The 13,697-nt window shown below is 50.5% G+C and overlaps 1 protein-coding gene across 1 annotated transcript in view; it reads right to left on the bottom strand.

The window, feature by feature from the left end:
- The window catches only part of LOC106594021 (transmembrane anterior posterior transformation protein 1 homolog), a 68,989-nt gene that overhangs the window by 26,488 nt on the left and 28,804 nt on the right, over positions 1-13,697 (bottom strand). The gene's annotated exons all lie outside the window — the stretch shown is intronic.

Genomic DNA, 13,697 nt, shown 5'->3' with positions numbered 1-13,697 from the left:
GTCTCCAATGTTTCTTATAATTACATTTGTTGTACCAATTTCCATCGCCGTCTCTTTTACTTGCAATTTGCCTTACAATACATCACCATCCTCAGTTAACCACCTGGTCCACCTTACCTTACGCAATACAGTCACCATCTCAGCTTGCGCATTCCACCTTTAACCGTACTAATACATCACCATCTTTTTTGCCGTGCAGCTACCCGGCCCCTACTTAATACATCACCATCTCGAGGTTAGCCACCACCACCTACGCGCAATACATCACCATCTCAGCTAGCCACCTGGCCCACCTTACCAATACATCACCATACTCTAGCTAATGGCCACCTGGCCACCTTTAGCCTTACCAATACATCACCATCCAGCTAGTCACATGGCCTACCTTACCAAATACATCACCATCTCAGCTATCCACCTGGCCCTTTACCTTACCAATACATCACCATCTCAGCTATTTACCTGGCCCACCTTACTAACGCCTGTTACATCCTGCATCTCAATGGTTCTGGCTGCCTGTTGACTTACCGATGCATCGCCATCCTCGGTATTGCCTGGTACCTTCCTGCCAATGCGTCGCCATCCTCGGTAACTGCCTGAAGTACCTTTGGCCTGGTGCGTCGCCGTCTCTCATTCCAATCACGCAATGCCTTCTTGATGCATCGCCGTCTCATTGTGCCTGGTATTATTGGCCCATATGATGCGTCCATCCTCGGATGTCCTGTTGCAGCGATGCGTCACCGTCTCTACAATCCTGGTACCTTGCAATGCGTCACCGTCTCATTCAATACCAGTACCCTTATTTTGTCACGCCGTCTCGATGACCACCACAACACATGCCAATCGTCGCCGTCTCAGTGGCTGCATGGTACCTTGCCAGTACGTCACCGTCTCATTATTTCACCGCAAGCGCAGCATGATACGTCGCAAATCGGCTGTTACACCATTTTTGTACCAATCGTCGCCGTCTCATTTGTACCTGGTACCTTGCCAGTACATCGCAAATGTGGTTGACTGCTGCTGTTTTTTATTATGATGCATCGCCATCCTCAATTAACTATATTTTTTATGCAATGCAATCGCCGTCTCAGTAATGCCTGGTACCTTTAACCTTGCCAATGCGTCGCCATCCTCGATGGCCGTATTACCAATTTGCTTCAATGCATCGCCATCTCGGTAATGCCTGATACGTGTGATACATCCGCCATCCGGCAGTTACTTGCAATGCAACGATACCAATGCATCATAATCTCAATATTAAACTGTATTTTTATTTGTGTACCGTTACATCCTGCATCCTCAGTGGTTGCCTGTGGCCACCCGCGATACATCACCATCCTCATGTAGTGACCTGGTCCACCTTACCAATACATCACCATCTCCGGTAGCTACCCTGGCAACCCACCTTACCAATACATCTACCATCTTAGCTAGCCACTGGCCCACCTTACCAATACATTACCATCTCCAGCTAGACACCTGTCCCACCTTACCAATACATTACCATCTCAGCTACTACCTGGCCCACCTTTAGCCTTACCAATACATCACCATCTCAGCCAAGATCACCTGGCCCACCTTACCAATACATCACCATCTCAGCTGTATCCACCTGGCTCCACCTTACCACCCTAGCCAACCCTCCACTACCAATACATCACCATCTCAGCTAGCCACCTGGCCCATTCAACTCCGCTCAATCATCACCATCTCAGTTAGCTACCTGGCCCACATTTAGCCTTACCAATACTGCATCACCATCTCCTTAAGCTGTACCTCCCATTAATTACCACATCACCATCTCCAGCCCTAGCCACCTGAGCACAGCGCTTACCAATACATCACCATCTCAGCTAGCAACCGGCGCAATGCCTTAACAATACATCACCATCCTCAGTAGCCACCTGGCTGCGCAACTTTAGCCTTACCAATACATGCCTCATCTCAGTCATCCACCTGCAGTCCACCTTACCGATACATCACCATCTCTCAGTAGCCACCTGGCACCATGCCTTGCCAATACATCACCATCTCATTGCCACGGTACCTTATGATACGTCGCAGAAGCGTCTCCATTTATACGCAATTTTGCCCATGATGCGTCGCAATCTCGGTGGCTGCATGGTACCTTGCGATACGTCGCCGTCTCAGTGGCTGCCTGGTACCCCTTGATGCATCGCCGTCTCCAGTGGCTGCCTGGTACCTTGCCGATACATCCGCCATCTCCAGAAGCTGTTTCACCTGTTACCTTACCAATGCATCGCCATCTCAGTGTTCTGCATTACCTTACCAATGCATCACCATCTCAGCTAATACCTGGCCCACCTTGCCAATACATCTGCCATCTCAGCTAATACCTACCCACCTTGCTGTTCATCACCATCAGCTAGTCCGCCTGGCCCACCTTGCAATACATCACCATCTCAACTAGATCACCGCAGTACCTTCTTGATGCATCCCGTATCATTCAATGCCTGGTACAGCTGGCCTTCGCCAGATTGTTCGCATCCTGCATCTCATTGTTTCTTACAATGCAACCCGCAGTACGTCATAATCATGACCACCTGTTAGCCTTACCAATACATGCCTAATCTCCATTCAGCCACCTGGTACCTTTGGCCTTCCTTACGTCACACAATACCATTCTAGCTGCCACCTGGCTCCACCCCTTAGATACATCACCATCTCAGCATCACCTGGGCTCCACATACCAATACATCACCATCTCAGCTAGTACCTGGCCCACCTTACCAATACATCACCATCTCAGCTATACACCTGGCCACCTTAGCCTTACCCAATACATCACCATCTCCAGTGAGTCACCTATTTTTAACCTTACCAATACATACCATCTCAGCTGTCCTTACAAGCCCACCTTTCCCACCTTACCAATACATCACCATCTCAGAGCCACCTGGCCCACCTTACCAATACATCACCATCCTCAGTAACTACCTGGCCCACCTTTAGCCTTACCAATACATCACCATCTCAGCTAGCTCACCGGCCCACCTTACCAATAACACATCACCATCTCAGTAGCTACCTGGCTCCACCTTTACACCAATACATCACCATCTCAGCTAGCCACCTAACCAATACATCCCGCACCATCTCAATGTACCTGGCCCACCTTTGCCTACATATCCACCATCTCAGCTAGTACCTGGCCCCTTACCAAACATCACCATCTCAGCTGGTCACCTGGCCCACCTTACCAATCATCACCATCTCAGCTAGCCACCTGGCCCACCTTTAGCCTTACACAGTAGCCACCTCACCTACACACATCTCCCAGCTAGCTACCTATTTCCAATACATCACCATCTCAGCTAGCCACCTGGCCCACCTTATCATCACCATCTCAGCTAGCCACCTGGCCCACCCCTTACCAATACATCACCATCTCAGCTAGTCACCTGGCCCACCTTTAACCTTACCAATACATCACCATCTCAGCTAGTCCACAGCTGCACCTTACCAAGCGTCACCGTCTCGGCTATCACCTGGTACATTGATACATCCCCGTCACTAATGCCTGTTTTTAACGCGATACTCACCATCTCATTAATACCTGAGCGCACCTTACCAATGCATCACCGTCTCATTTAATGCCTGGTACGCCTTATCAATGCGTGCCATCTCATTAATGCCTGATACATACCCGATACATCACCATCACTCGTATGCCTGATACGCGCAATGCATCGCCATCTTATTTGGCTGCCTGGATACCTTACCATGCGTCGCCGTCTCATTTAATGCCTGGTACCTTGCCAATGCACTCGCCGTCTCGATGACTGCCTGTTACCTTGCCATACGTCACCGTCGACTACTCCTGTTTATAACCCGATGCGTCACCATCATTATTGCGCGGTACGCCTTGATACATCCCCATCCTCAGTATTACGCCCAATGCAACCCTTGATACATCGCCGTCTCATTTAATGCCTGGTACCTTCGCAATACATCACCATCTTAGTTTGCCACCTTTCTGGCCCACCTTACCACATGCACCATCTCGGTAATGCCTGTTACCTTACGGCCACCTTACCAATACATCACCATCTCAGCTAGTACCTGGCCCACCTTACGAATACATCACCATCTCAATGGCTACTTGTTTGCCCACCTTACCAATACATCCGCCATCTCAGCTAGCCACCTGGCCCACCTTTAACCAATACATCACCATCTCAGCTAGCTACAATGGCCCACCTTAGCCAATACATCACCATTCTCAGCTAGCACCTGGCCCACCATTACCTTGCCTTATGATACATCACCATCTCAGTAATGCCTGTTTTTTGTACCAGTGGCGTCACTATCGGTGGCCGCCTGGCCCGCAGCCCCTTGATGCGTCGCCGTCGATGTTTGCCTGTTTTTGTACCAGTGAAAATCCCGTCTCACAATCTGCCGCAGTACCGGCCGGCTGTACCGTTGCATCCCGTCTCGACTGTTTCTTGCGGTACCTTATGATACGTCCCGTCATTAATCCTGTTACCCATGCCAATACATCACCATCCTGCATCAGCTAGCATACCTTTAGGCCCACCTTAGCCAATACATCACCATCTCAGCTAGTCACCTGGCCCACCTTACCCATACATCACCATCTCAGCTATCCACCTGGCCCCACCTTTAGCCTTTACCAATACCATCACTATCTCAGCTAGCTACCTGGCCCACCTTTACCTTACCAATACATCACCATCTCAGTTATTTCCTGATTCACCAATACATTCTTCATCCTCAGCTAGACCCGCCTATTCCATACCAATACATCACCTCATCGTTCGAGCTCAGATACGCTGGGACTTACAATACATCACCATCTCAGTATCCACCACTGGTCACCATATACATCACCATCTCAGCCAGTCACCTGGTCCACGCTAGCCTACCAATACATCGCCTCTCAAATAGCCACCTGGTCACCTTACCAATACATCACCATCCTCGGTAGTCACCTGGAATTTCTCTACCTTAATACATCACCATCTCGAGCTATTCCCAGCCCACCTATGCCAATACATCACCATCTCAGTTAGACATGGCCCAATCTTTTTTATACCACACCATCGCCATCCACCCGTCCCACCCCTTACCAATCACTCACCATCCTCAGCAGCTACCGCTTAGCCTTACCAATACATCACCATCTCAGTTATTACCTGGGCACCTATACCAATACATCACCATCCAGCTATTCACCTGGTCCACCTTCCTTAATACATCACCATCTCAGTAGCTACCTGGTACCTACTACCGATACATCACCATCCTGTCAGTTACTGGTTTACCTTACCAATACATCACCATCTCCATTCTAATACCTGTTCGTCACCATCGGCTGGCCATACAGTACCTTTAATGTACCAGCCACTTGGTCCACTTTTTATTAATACATCCCATCTCATTATGCCACCTGGCCCACCTTATGCCTTCAATACATCACTATCTCAAGTAGCTACTTTTTCCTTCAATTACCAATCATCACCATCTCACACCACGGCACATTACCACACACACCCCCTTCAGAGTCACAACCCAATACATCACCATCTCAAGCTAGCCACCTGGCCCACCTTACCAATACATCACCATCTCAGCTAGCTACCTGGCCCACCTTTACCTTCACCAATACATTCACCATCTCAGCTATCCACCTGGCCCACCTTACCAATACATCACCATCTCGGCTAGTACCTGGCCCACTTTGCCGCAATGTGTTTACACCAATACCCTTTACACCTCATCTCAGCAAGCTACGGATTACACCATTACCATGCACATCACCATCTCGGCTAGCCCAATACCTGGCCCACCTTACCAATACATCACCATCCTCATGCAGCCACCTGGTCCACCTTTTTACCAATACATCTCCATCTCAGCTTAGCTACCTGGCCCACACCTTACCAATACATTACCATCTCAATGCAAGACCCACCAATGGCCCACCTTACCAATGCCAACACCATCTCATCTATTCACCTGTTTTTTTTTGGCCCACCTTACCAATACATCACCAGCCATCGACTTCTTTAGGCCCACCTTACCAATACATCATCAATCTAAGCTACCACCTGGTACCTTTACCTTCGGTACAATCCACACCATCTTTCAGCTACCTTACCTTTAGCTTACCTTACCAATACATCACCATCTCAGTTAGCCACCTGGCCCACCTTCCAATACATCACCATCCTCATCTATCTACCCAACACACCTTTTTTTTCTTTACCAATACATCACCATCTCGCCAGTGGCTACCTGCGGCCACCTTTGGCCTTTATGATACATCGCCGTCTCATTATTCACCTGGCCCACCTTGCCAATGCATCACCGCCATCTCCATTAATACCTGTTTTTATACCAATGCATCCTACTCAATGCCGGCCCCTGGTACCTTCAACATACCAATGCGTCACCGTCTCCATTAAACTCCTAACCACCTTTAAGCCTTGCTGATATCGCCATCTCAGCTGGCTACTGGTACCTTTACCTTGCCGTTAAATCGCCATCCTCGGTATTAATGCCTGGTACCTTCGCAATGCATCCCGTCTCGTAATGCCTGTTTTCTTGCCAATGCATGCCATCTCGGTAATACGCCTGGTACGTACCAAATCACGTCGCCGTCTCATTCAATGCCGCAATGCCTTGCCGATGCGTCACCATCTCCAGTACAATGCCTGTTTTGTGCCAATCATCACGCCGTCTCATTCAATACCTGGTACCTTTATTGTACCATACATCACCATCTCAGTCATGCCACCTGGTACCCAGCTTTGTACCAATGCATCACCATCACAGCTAGACACCTGTTGCCCAACTTACCTTACCATGCATCACCATCTCGATCCAGTCACCTGGGCCCACCTTACCAACACATCACCATCTCAGTCTGCAGTACCTTGCCCACCCGTCTCGGCTAATCCTATACCTACCAATACATCACCATCTCAGCTAGTACCTGAGCACCTTTAGCCTTACCAATACATCACCATCTCAGCTAAGCCTGACCTTACCAATCTCCGTCTCATGGCCACCTGGTACCTTACCAATACATCACCGTCTCGAAACTTTCTGTTGCAACTTTTGCTTATGAAATACGTCGCTGTTCAATACCTGTACGCAGCGCTACCAATACATCACCATCTACCAGTACATCCTGGTACCTTACCAATACTCAGTAAATCATTGACTACCTGTATTTAGCCGCCAATACATCATATCTCCCATTCTGGCTGCAAGCCTTTGGCCCAACCTTCTCCTCACTCCATTTTACCAATACCTTACCAATACATCACCATCTCAGCTAGCCACCTGGCCCACCTTACCAATACATCACCATCTCAGCTAGCCCTACCTGGCCCACCTTTAGCCCATACCAATACATCACTCATCTCAGCTAGTCACCTGGCCCACCTTACCAATACATCACCATCTCAGCTAGCCACCTGGCCCACCTTACCAACACATCACCATCTCAGCTAGCTACCTGGCCCACCTTTAGCCTTACCAATACATCACCATCTCAGCTAGCCACCTGGCCCACCTTACCAATACATCACCATCTCAGCCTAGCCACCCCTTACCAATACATCACCATCTCAGCAGCTACCTGGCCACCTTTACCTTACCAATACATCACCATCTCAGCTAGCTACCTGGCCCACCTTACCACCAATACATCACCATCTCAGCTAGCCACCTGGCCCAACCTTACCAATACATCACCATCTCGGCTAGCCACCTGGCCCACCTTACCAATACATCACCATCTCAGCTAATTACCTGGGCCCACTTTAGCCTTACCAATACATCACCATCCAGCTAGTCACCGGCCCACAATTATAATACATCACCATCTCATACCTGACCTTATCGAACTCCATCCTCTGAGCTGCATATACCGCATCATCACCATCTCGGCTCCAGCTACCTCAATACATCACCATCTCGGTATTGCAAGCATAACAAACATCGCCGTCTCCGTATACCTGGTACACCCAAATACATCACCATCTCAGTGTGCCGCGGTGCCCACCCATTACCAATACATCACCATCTCATTAGCTACCTGGCCCACCTTGCCAAAATACATCACCATCTCAGCTAGCCACCTGGCCCACCTACCAATACAATCACCATCTCAGCTAGCCTGGCCCACCACTCAATACATCACCATCTCATAATCACCTGGGCCCACCTTCACCAATACATCACCATCTCAGCCTGCAGCTACCTTGGCCTTACTCAATACATCACCATCTCAGCCGCTATCTACCTGGCCCACCTTACCAATACATCACCATCTCAGCTAGCCACCTGGCCCACCTTTACCATTACATCACACCATCTCAGCTAGCCACCTGGCCCACCTTACCAATACATCACCATCTCAGCTAGCTACCTGGCCCACCTACCTTACCAATACATCACCATCTCAGCTAGCCACCTGGCCCACCTTACCAATACATCACCATCTCATCTAGCCACCTGGCCCACCTTACTTACCAATACATCACCATCTCAGCTATCTACCTGGCCCACCTTACCAATACATCACCATCTCAGCTAGCAAGCCCACCTGGCCACTTACCAATACATCACCATCTCAGCTAGCCACCTGGCCCACCTTACCAATACATCACCATCTCAGTTAGCCACCTGGCCCACCTTTACCACCATACACCCATCTCAGCTAGCTACTCACATACCTACATCACCATCTCAGCTAGCCACCTGCACCTTACCAATACTCCCGTCGCCTGGCCACCTTCCACCTTACCAATACATCACCATCTCAGCTAGCCACCTGGCCACCTTACCAATACATCACCATCTCAGCTAGCTACCTGGCCCACCTTTAGCCTTACAAATACATCACATCTCAGCTAGCCACCTGGCCCACCTTACCAATACATCACCATCTCAGCTAGCCACCTGGCCCACCTTACCAATACATCACCATCTCAGCTGCATGCCAACCGGCCCAGCCTTACCAATACATCACCATCTCAGCTAGCCACCTGGCCCACCTTACCTTACCAATACATCACCATCTCAGCTAGCTACCCGGCCTACACTTAGCCTTACCAATACATCACCATCTCAGCTAGCCACCTGGCCCACCTTTAGCCTTACCAATACATCACCATCTCAGCTAGTCACCTGGCCCACCTTACCAATACATCACCATCTCAGCTAGCCACCTGGCCCACCTTGCCTTACCAATACATCACCATCTCAGCTAGCCACCTGGCCCACCTTTAGCCTTACCAATACATCACCATCTCAGCTAGCTACCTGGCCCACCTTACCAATACATCACCATCTCAGCTAGCCACCTGGCCCACCTTCCTTACCAATACATCACCATCTCAGCTAGCCACCTGGCCCACCTTTAGCCTTACCAATACATCACCATCTCAGCTAGCCACCTGGCCCACCTTACCAATACATCACCATCTCAGCTAGCCACCTGGCCACCTCAGCCTTACCAATACATCACCATCTCAGCTAGCCTGGACCTTTGGCCCACCTTACCAATACATCACCATCTCAGCTAGCCACCTGGCCCACCTTACCAATACATCACCATCTCAGCTAGCCACCTGGCCCACCTTACCAATACATCACCATCTCAGCTAGCCACCTGGCCCCTTAACCTTACCAATACATCACCATCTCAGCTATCTACATGGCCTCACCTTACCAATACATCACCATCTCAGCTAGCTACCTGGCCCACCTTTAGCCTTACCAATACATCACCATCTCAGCTAGTCCACCTGGCCCACCTTACCAATACATCACCATCTCAGCTAGCCACCTGGCCCACCTTACCAATACATCACCATCTCAGCTAGCCACCTGGCCCACCTTACCAATACATCACCATCTCAGCTAGCTACCTGGCCCACCTTACCAATACATCACCATCTCAGCTAGCCACACGGTCCACCTTACCAATACATCACCATCTCAGCTAGCTACCTGCCCACCTTACCAATACATCACCATCTCAGCTACTACCTGGCCCACCTTACCAATACATCACCATCTCAGCTAGCTACCTGGCCCAACCTTACCAATACATCACCATCTCAGCTAGCCACCTGGCCCACCTTACCAATACATCACCATCTCAGCTAGCCACCTGGCCCACCTTACCAATACATCACCATCTCAGCTAGCCACCTGGGCCCCTACCTTACCAATACATCACCATCTCAGCTAGCCACCTGGCCCACCTTACCAATACATCACCATCTCAGCTAGCACCTGGCCCCACCTTACCAATACATCACCATCTCAGCTAGCCACCTGGCCCACCTTACCAATACATCACCATCTCAGCTAGCCACCTGGCCCACCTTACCAATACATCACCATCTCAGCTAGCCACCTGGCCCACCTTACCAATACATCACCATCTCAGCTAGCCACCGCCCACCTTTAGCCTTACCAATACATCACCATCTCAGCTAGCTACCTGGCCCACCTTACCAATACATCACCATCTCAGCTAGCCACCTGGCCCACCTTACCAATACATCACCATCTCAGCTAGCCACCTGGCCCACCTTTCCTTACCAATACATCACCATCTCAGCTAGCCACCTGGCCCACCTTACCAATACATCACCATCTCAGCTAGCCACCTGGCCCACCTTACCAATACATCACCATCTCAGCTAGCCACCTGGCCCCACCTTTAGCCTTACCAATACATCACCATCTCAGCTAGCCACCTGGCCCACCTTACCAATACATCACCATCTCAGCTAGTCACCTGGCCCACCTTACCAATACATCACCATCTCAGCTAGCTACCTGGCCCACCTTAGCCCCAATACATCACCATCTCAGCTATCCACCTGGCCCACCTTACCAATACATCACCATCTCAGCTAGCCACCTGGCCCACCTTTAGCCTTACCAATACATCACCATCTCAGCTAGCACCTGGCCCACCTTACCAATACATCACCATCTCAGCTAGCCACCTGGCCCACCTTACCAATACATCACCATCTCAGCTACACCGCCTGCCCCACCTTACCAATACATCACCATCTCAGCTAGCCACCTGGCCCACCTTACCAATACATCACCATCTCAGCTAGCTACCTGGCCCACCTTACCAATACATCACCATCTCAGCTAGCCACCTGGCCCACCTTACCAATACATCACCATCTCAGCTAGCCACCTGGCCCACCTTACCAATACATCACCATCTCAGCTAGCCACCTGGCCCACCTTACCAATACATCACCATCTCAGCTAGCCACCTGGCCCACCTTACCAATACATCACCATCTCAGCTACCCACCTGTGCCCACCTTACCAATACATCACCATCTCAGCTAGCCACCTGGCCCACCTTTAACCAATACATCACCATCTCAGCTCAGCTACCTGGCCCACCTTACCAATACATCACCATCTCAGCTAGCCACCTGGCCCACCTTAGCAATACATCACCATCTCAGCTACCTGCCACGCCCCACATTACCAATACATCACCATCTCAGTAGCTACCTGCCCCTTAGCCTTACCAATACATCACCATCTCAGCTAGTTACCTGGCCCACCTTTACCAATACATCACCATCTCAGCTAGCCACCTGGCCCACCTTACCAATACATCACCATCTCAGCTAGCCACCTGGCCCACCTTACCTACCAATACATCACCATCTCAGCTAGCTACCTGGCCCACCTTACCAATACATCACCATCTCAGCTAGCCACCTGGCCCACCTTACCAATACATCACCATCTCAGCTATCTACCTGGCCCTTACCTTACCAATACATCACCATCTCAGCTAGCCACCTGGCCCACCTTACCAATACATCACCATCTCAGCTAGCCACCTGGCCACCACCTTACCAATACATCACCATCTCAGCTAGCCACCTGGCCCACCTTACCAATACATCACCATCTCAGCTAGCCCTGGCCCACCTTACCAATACATCACCATCTCAGCTAGCCACCTGGCCCACCTTACCAATACATCACCATCTCAGCTAGCCACCTGGCCCACCTTACCAATACATCACCATCTCAGCTAGCCACCTGGCCCACCTTACCAATACATCACCATCTCAGCTAGCCACCTGGCCCATAGCCTTACCAATACATCACCATCTCAGCTATCCACCTGGCCCACCTTACCAATACATCACCATCTCAGCTAGCCACCTGGCCCACCTTACCAATACATCACCATCTCAGCCCTGGCCAACCACCTTACCAATACATCACAACTCTCGCTAGCCACCTGGCCCACCTTACCAATACATCACCATCTCAGCTAGCTACCTGGCCCACCTTACCAATACATCACCATCTCAGCTAGCTACCTGGCCCACCTTACCAATACATCACCATCTCAGCGGCTACGCTACCTGCGCCCACTACCAATACATCACCATCTCAGCTAGCCTACCTGGCCCACCTTACCAATACATCACCATCTCAGCTAGCTACCTGGCCCACCTTACCAATACATCACCATCTCAGCTACGCCACCTGGCCGCACCTTACCAATACATCACCATCTCACTAGCTACCTGGCCCACCTTACCAATACATCACCATCTCAGCTATCCACCTGGCCCACCTTACCAATACATCACCATCTCACCTCAGCCACCTGGCCCACCTTACCAATACATCACCATCTCAGCTAGTCACCTGGCCCACCTTACTCCAATACATCACCATCTCAGCTAGCCACCCGGCCCACCTTACCAATACATCACCATCTCAGCTACCACCTGGCCCAATTACCCACCTACCAATACATCACCATCTCAAACGCCACCTGGCCCGCCTTACCAATACATCACCATCTCAGCTAGCCACCTGGCCCACCTTACCAATACATCACCATCTCAGCTAGCCACCTGGCCCCCTTACCAATACATCACCATCTCAGGTAGCTACCTGGCCCACCTTACCAATACATCACCATCTCAGCTAGCCACCTGGCCCACCTTAACCAATACATCACCATCTCAGCTAGCCACCTGGCCCACCTTACCACATACATCACCATCTCAGCTAGCCACCTGGCCCACCTTACCAATACATCACCATCTCAGCTAGCCACCTGGCCCACCTTACCAATACATCACCATCTCAGCTAGCCACCTGGCCCACCTTACCAATACATCACCATCTCAGCTAGCCACCTGGCCCACCTTACCAATACATCACCATCTCAGCTAGCCACCTGGCCCACCTTACCAATACATCACCATCCTCAGCTAGCCACCTGGCCCACCTTACCAATACATCACCATCTCAGCTAGCTACCTGGCCCACCTTACCAATACATCACCATCTCAGCTAGCCACCTGGCCCACCTTACCAATACATCACCATCTCAGCTAGCCACCTGGCCCACCTTTACCAATACATCACCATCTCAGCTAGCCACCTGGCCTCACCTTACCAATACATCACCATCTCAGCTAGCCACCTGGCCCACCTTACCAATACATCACCATCTCAGCTAGCCACCTGGCCCACCTTACCAATACATCACCATCTCAGCTAGCCACCTGGCCCACCTTACCAATACATCACCATCTCAGCTAGCCACCTGGCCCACCTTACCAATACATCACCATCTCAGCTAGCCACCTGGCCCACCTTACCAATAC

The sequence above is a fragment of the Salmo salar genome, unplaced genomic scaffold (assembly GCF_905237065.1).
Source record: "Salmo salar unplaced genomic scaffold, Ssal_v3.1, whole genome shotgun sequence".
NCBI classification, from domain to species: Eukaryota; Metazoa; Chordata; class Actinopteri; order Salmoniformes; family Salmonidae; genus Salmo; species Salmo salar.
The sequence above is the reverse complement of the archived record's forward strand: the minus strand, read 5'-3'. Positions and strand labels throughout refer to the sequence as shown.